The sequence below is a fragment of the Hydractinia symbiolongicarpus genome, chromosome 9 (genome assembly GCF_029227915.1).
Source record: "Hydractinia symbiolongicarpus strain clone_291-10 chromosome 9, HSymV2.1, whole genome shotgun sequence".
Lineage (NCBI taxonomy): Eukaryota > Metazoa > Cnidaria > Hydrozoa > Anthoathecata > Hydractiniidae > Hydractinia > Hydractinia symbiolongicarpus.
This window is the reverse complement of record NC_079883.1, coordinates 3,612,502-3,619,446: the sequence shown is the minus strand read 5'-3', so window position 1 is coordinate 3,619,446 and position 6,945 is coordinate 3,612,502.

The following is a 6,945-nucleotide window of genomic DNA, read 5'->3' as shown; positions in this document are numbered from 1 at the left end:
GCATTAGCTAGTTTAGGGATGGAATATACCCAAACTTTTTAAAAGCTTTTCGTCACGCCCCATTGCACAAAATTTTGCTAATAATCAACGCAGGCGCTGTAACATCTGGGCAGAATAAAATCCTCGGACTTTGTTGAAATGTGTATATAAGAAAGGAGATGAGTTGGTTCAGGAATGCAATTATCAAACTATATAGCACTGTGTCTGCACCAGTGGCAGCAACTCGCGACGCCCTTGCTGATCGACTACAGAGTGTGCGGGATACTGCTGCATTCTATTACAACAGGGCAAAGGAACAAATTTCGGGAGGTACGACGCTTCACGACGAGGTTAAACAGGAGGCAAGGGAGGACTACGTAGGGGATATTCAAGGCCCCAAGGACGATGTCCAGATGAGGAAGGATAGAATTAGGATCAAAACATGGCGTTTCAACAAGCATCTAAACCAACCTCTAAAGGATGTGATTATCCAAAAATTACACCACACATGGACATGCGCGTTAAGGTTGTGTACAGTTTTGGCTGTCATATTTACAAAGGTGGGGCGATGTGTCTGATTACCACAAAAGTAAAAGGTCCGGGTCGTTGTCAAGTATAGCGGAAATCGAAGCGTTCGTAGAAGAATACGAAATGAAGCGCCTCGATCTAGAGGATCGCGAGTTTTGGACCAAGGCTTATTTACCATCTGTTAGGACCACCGAGACCCCGGGAGCGTATGAAGGCAAAATTATCTACAGATTAAGGTGATAAACACATGTGAACCCCTCTTGGGATGCAGCCCTCTCCCGGGCAGTAGTAGTAGGAAGTGATTATAGGTACTTTCTTTCCTCATACACCTTTTAATCACAAAAACCCCGCTTCCACCACCACCTCATCCCAAAATAGAATAACAGAAATCATATACTGATATCAACACATAATAATAATAATATGCTAATAACCAACACATACTCATATTAATACACATAATAATATTAAATACCAAAACAAAAACATGCGCAAAGGCATATATACTATATATGCTGACATCAACAAAATTAGAATTGAGCATGGGATTTTCCCTAAATATTCAATCCTTGACCAAATCAAAAACAAAAAAAATGCTGGTTGGAAATGAAATGTACCTATAATAAAGGAATGAGTTGGTTCAAAAATGCAATCAGTAAAATATATAATACCGTGTCGGCACCAGTAGCGGCAACTCGCGAAGCTCTCACTAAACAACTAAGGAGTGTGCGGGATATCGTTAGTTACTACTACAACAAGGCCAGGGATCAATTTTCAGGATCACCAACTCTCCACGATGAGGTTCAACGTGTCACCATAGATGAGGAATATCAGGGAATTGCCGATCTTAAACATACGTTCGGGAAAGAATCGAAACAAGCCACGAACCCTGATGTAATCGAGGACATTCAGAACATTTTTGATGATGACGCGGAAATGTTTGAAGAGGGAAACCGCATCCTGACATGGCGTTTTAATAATAACATTAACCAGCCATTGACGAACGCTATCATGCGAAAAATCACCCCCCCATGTAGACATGCGTGTGAAGGTGATATACTCATTTGGCTGCGATATTTACCGAGGCGGTGGAGATGTTGCGAATTATCACAAAACCAAGAGCTCCAGGTCACTCTCAAGCATGGCTGAAATCGTGGCTTTCATCAATGAATGTGAGATGAAACGCCTTGATTTGGAAGATTCTGAATTTTGGGTCAAGGCCTACTTACCACCAGACAGAACTATTGAAACACCAGGAGCATATGAAGGTAAAATAATATTCAAGCACGTGCAGATCAAGATAATTTCTAATAGGGAACCCCTACTTAGATGTGGACCTTTGCCAGATTGGTTGCGGGTCAAGAGGTGCATTTATAGTTTTGACAAGATAGATGAAATAACGGACAGCCTATGTTCCTGGAGATGCTTGGCCGTTCATTACCGCGAGGATCGAAAGCAACGCGAAAAACATATTACGCAAGAGGCCCTCAAAATAGCTCGTGAATACTACGAAGAACCCAAGTTAAAGAGGGAAGAGGTACGTGCCACGAGGCTCGTGGACTTAGAGGGCATTGCCAAAAAATTCAAAATTAACATAAGGGTATTTGAGCCGAAGACAAACACCGATAAGGCCCCATGGCGACTCGTATATGGACAAGGCCAGTACAAAAAGGGGCTAGACACGATTAATATTGGTATGTTGGAAGGTCATTGTTTTTATATCAAGAAGATGGAGGTCCTAACGCAGCATTGGGAATGCGAGGTTTGTACGCAAAGATTTACCAGATCGGAGAACCTCACACGACACAAAAATAACGAAGGCGAAGGTATCAAGACAAAGATAATTTGCGGAGGTGAAAAGATCGAGCGGATGCAGAGTAGCTCCGAGAGGGTATTCTACCCCGATAAAGGGTTCAGTTAGGCGGCATGCCAATGGATTGAGGCCATGTCGGAGCAAACAGGTAGGCATATTAATTATGCTCTTTGTGGACATGGGGGAGAACGTGTGATACACGACGGTATTAAGGAAGTATACAAGATCGACGGTTATGAACCTCAGACAAAGACAGTATACGAATACCACGGTTACAAATGGCACGGATGCCCATGTCAACCACAGCGAACCAACGTAGATAAAAATAATTTTAATCGTACCAAATTTAAAGAAGACCACATTCGGGGGCTGGGATACAATCTTGTCACTGCATGGGAGTGTGAAAATCCTCCCAAGGTTAAGAGGGTATTCAAGAAAGAATTTCTAGGATATCCCCACTTCATTGTCTTTGATTTCGAGGCTCTCTTAGCACCATTGAACCAGCAGCAAACGTTTGATTTGACATACGTCTCCGAGCATATCCCTGTAAGTGAGTAGCAATCCACGATAGTCTGCAGGAACATCCTACCTTCATCATGAACGAAGACCCAAAGGTGTTGATACAGAAATTCGTTGAGCAATTGGAGCAGAGACAGATCCGTATTTTCAAGAAGTCGAACGTATATATTCCAAGCCCGATAATTTCGATATGCTTTCGGAGCAAACCCAAAATGCTTGGCACGAATGGGTTAACCAAGTGACGGTGATCGGTTTTAATAGTGGCAAGTACGATATCAACATGATAAAGCGGTATTTTGTCGAACGGATTGCGGATGATCCCAATATCAAAGTGGCGAAAAAAGATAATGATTATATGTTTCTAACCACTTCAAAGTTCAAACTCATCGATATAAAAAATTTCCTCGCACCAGGCCTGAGTTATGAAAAATGGTGCAAGTCATTGGATTGCAATCTCAAAAAATTAGTGTTCCCATACGAGTGGCTAACAAGTTATGAGAGGTTGAACCATGTGGGCCCAGTCGATCATGAGGCGTTTTATAGCACTCTCAGTGGTAAAAACACACTCTCACTTGTAGACCACCAAATTTTCAGAGATGAGTTTTTTAAAAAGGGATGCGTCACGATGCTTGATTGGTTGGCTGAATACAATATGGCCGATGTAATACCATTTATCGAGGCCGTCGACAAGACCCGCAACACTCACCACGAGGATGATATTGACATTCTCAAGGATGCCGTGAGCATTCCGGGTGTATCTATGCGCTATGTACTTAACAAATCCTTGCGGGTGAACCTACAGATAGATCTTTATGCACCGGGTGAGCCCTGTAAGCATAAATGTGAGGCTCTTTGTACCAAGGCCTTATGCAAACCATGCAAGCAGGTTCAAAAAGATTGTACAATATGTACAAAGAACGAGGCATATGAGCTCCTCCAAACGGGCATGGTAGGTGGCCCCGCGATAGTATTTTGCAGATATCATGAGAAGGATGTAACAGGTATCAGATCGCACATTTATACCGAGCCAAATAAGTGCAAGACTATACTCGGGTATGACGCCAATATGCTCTACCCGAGCACCCTACTCCAAGATTTCCCTTGTGGGAAAGAGAAGCTGATAAAGATTTCGGACCCTGCTGGAGGATTAGATGTTCTGGTGCAGAGCCTTCTAGATGGATCAATATTTGGTTTTTGCCAGGTTGATATAGAAGTCCCTACTGAGCTGTACGACAAGTTCAGGGAAATGTCACCACTATTCGTTGTTAAAGAGATTCCTGACAATCAAATCCCCCAACATATGCACGATTATTTGACCAAGACCGGGCGAAAACGTATCCCGGGTACCAGGAAGCTGTTGGGAGTGATGAGAGCTTCTAAGATTTTGCTTTGTACGGACCTGCTTAAATGGTACCTGGAGCATGGATTAAAAATTACGGCTTGTTATCAAATACTTAAATACTTACGGGGTAAACCATTCGCATGGTTCCCGGAAGAGATCGCGGATGCGCGGTGCCAAGCAGATAAAGACCCTGACAAACGTATTGCGGGCAATACGGCTAAACTTAAAGGTAACAGCTTCTACGGAAAAATGATCGAGGATATGGCGAGGCATGCTAATACCACATTTACGAAGGATTAGAAGGCAATAGATGCTGCAATGAGGAGCCCTTACTTGGAGGATTTGGAAGAAATCGGAGATGCGTATGAATTAAGGAGGAGTAAACAGGGGGTTTCGATAAATAGGGCATATCAATGTGGAATCCTAGTGTAACAATTGGCAAAATTGCGGATGCTTGAATTCTATTATGATTTTCTCGACAAGTACGTGACCACTTCAAGTGTTAAAAGATAGTTAACACTTGAAGAAAAAAAATGGAAACCTATGTACAGGGCCAACAAAAAAACTATTATAGTATTAAGGTACCCGTGCTGAGGTGCTGCATAGAGGCAGAATCCACCACTGGTTATTGTCCTACTTGTCTGGAAAATTTTAGATTTAGAGGTGGTGCATACTATGAGGGGTTTATACATCCGAACGATGATGAGCTTTTGAATAGAGTGCAATCAGGAGAGAAGCCCTGGGCGACAATTGCATGCGAGGAGGAGGATGAAGTGTTTGAATACGATATCGAGGATCGCAGGGGTCTGCATATTGTAAATATTAAAAGAAACAGGTTGGGTGTGCTATGTAACGAGGTCATTAAGGATCCTGAGTTAAAGCTCTCGGATCTGGCTGATTTGATAAAATAAGTGACATAATCAAATTTCCTATTGAAGATAGACGTTTAGTTGACATCGATCTTGATATCGAGCCTGATGTTATTCGAGGTATCGTGTACGGATATCCGTTCTATACAGAGCCCCCTTTACTATATTTGTGGGATCCGAATAAAAATTTAGAGAATGAACCATTAGACGTACTCTTGAAAATACTATATACTAGATATTAGCCTTCTCCAGGGATACCGAACATTTTTGTATTAATGTAAGCCATAGGTTCACATTAACTACGCTTATGGGTATCAACTGAGCGGTTTCCCCGTAGCGGGGGAACCGGTGAAATGGCCCTCGGGCTCGAGAAATTTACCATTGTTTCACATGCTCTGGGGGTAGTTCAACGCCCTCTGGAATCAACATGAGCTCTTCTGCCACGAAACTACGTGAGGGGCCATTTGTCAAGTAATATAATAACCTCGTACCTGTCACTATATGGTCGAGTCTGTACGTTTTCTTGCTCCAGAACGCATCTGTTGCACGTCTCCGAGCATCCACATGTTCTTCTCTAGGTTGCAGGAGGTACAAGTATAGGCCATCATTAGGTAAAGGCTTTTCCTCCGGGTGCTTCTCATTCTTTGCAAGTGGCACATCATCAAGCTTGATGGCTTTTGAAGGGTTTATACCAATCATCGTGGTCTTGGATTGTTCATGATTTTTACAATATTGTATAGGTGTTTGACCCATGTAGTACTGGTTTTATTAGATGCAAGCTCCTGGGCATCTTGAGGCTTGAACAATCTTTCCGCGAGTACCTTGTTGTAGCTTTTAACAAAAGCCGTGAAAGTATGGTGATACTTAGTAGTAGCACGCTTGATCTCAACACCTTTGCTTTCCAACAACTTTGTCACGTCCGATTTAAACTCACTACCATTATCACATTGGAAGATACTCGGATATCGGAGAGGTCCGGCTTTGTAAATATCGCGGAGCATCTCCGCGACTTCACTAGATTTCTTGGTACGTAACGGCCGAGCCACTTGTAGCGCGAAGCCACGTCGATGCCTGTGAGTATATATTTATACATGTTTCCATAAACTTTATCATGTGGCATGTAGAGCAAGTCAAACTGATGCATCTCATTGGGTTTCGTTATGGTGAAATGTGGGTAATTGATGCGCTTGGGGCCTTTGATTTGAGTAACACGCTTCTTAGAGAGACCACTCTGCTCGGAGAGTAGTTTAATGGCTTTCCGTCCAGTCCAGAGATGTTCGGGTTGGTAATAGATTTGGCTCAGCTTTTCGGCTTCTTCGGCCGAAACAACATGCTTAACTTTTGACATATTTATTACATGTCAAAAATATTCCTTACATATACTTGTACACGACAAAACCCAGCAAAGCCAAGGACACCACGATGAACGTCAGCTCGTCTTGTTGCTGTTTGCTGGGTATATAGTAGTCGGAGAGTTTGGGAGATTTTTCGATCGTCGCGATATAGTACTGTCGCATGCCTTCATCGAGTTATTTAAGACTCTCGCCAGCTTGACGCTTAAGCTCCCGTTGCTGATTGTACCAATCGATCTTTGCTTGACGATCCCGCAGCCACTGCGCCTGAGCGGCTTGAAGTTGTTCAATAGCTTTATCGTGTCTTTTGCGCTCTTCTTTGCTATGGCCGCCAAGTTTGCTGAAGAGATAGTTACTCCCCGAGAATGCTAGAGCGTTAATTAACGCTCCTCCTGCCATTACTGCTAAGGTAGCCATGTTTATCTTAGTATTCTACACTGTGAAATCTGCCATCCAAAGTATTCAGCTGCGCATCTTGGAGCAAGTACACATAGCAACGTATATCCCCAGTTCCATCCGCCTTCTTGGTCATATGCAAGGTGA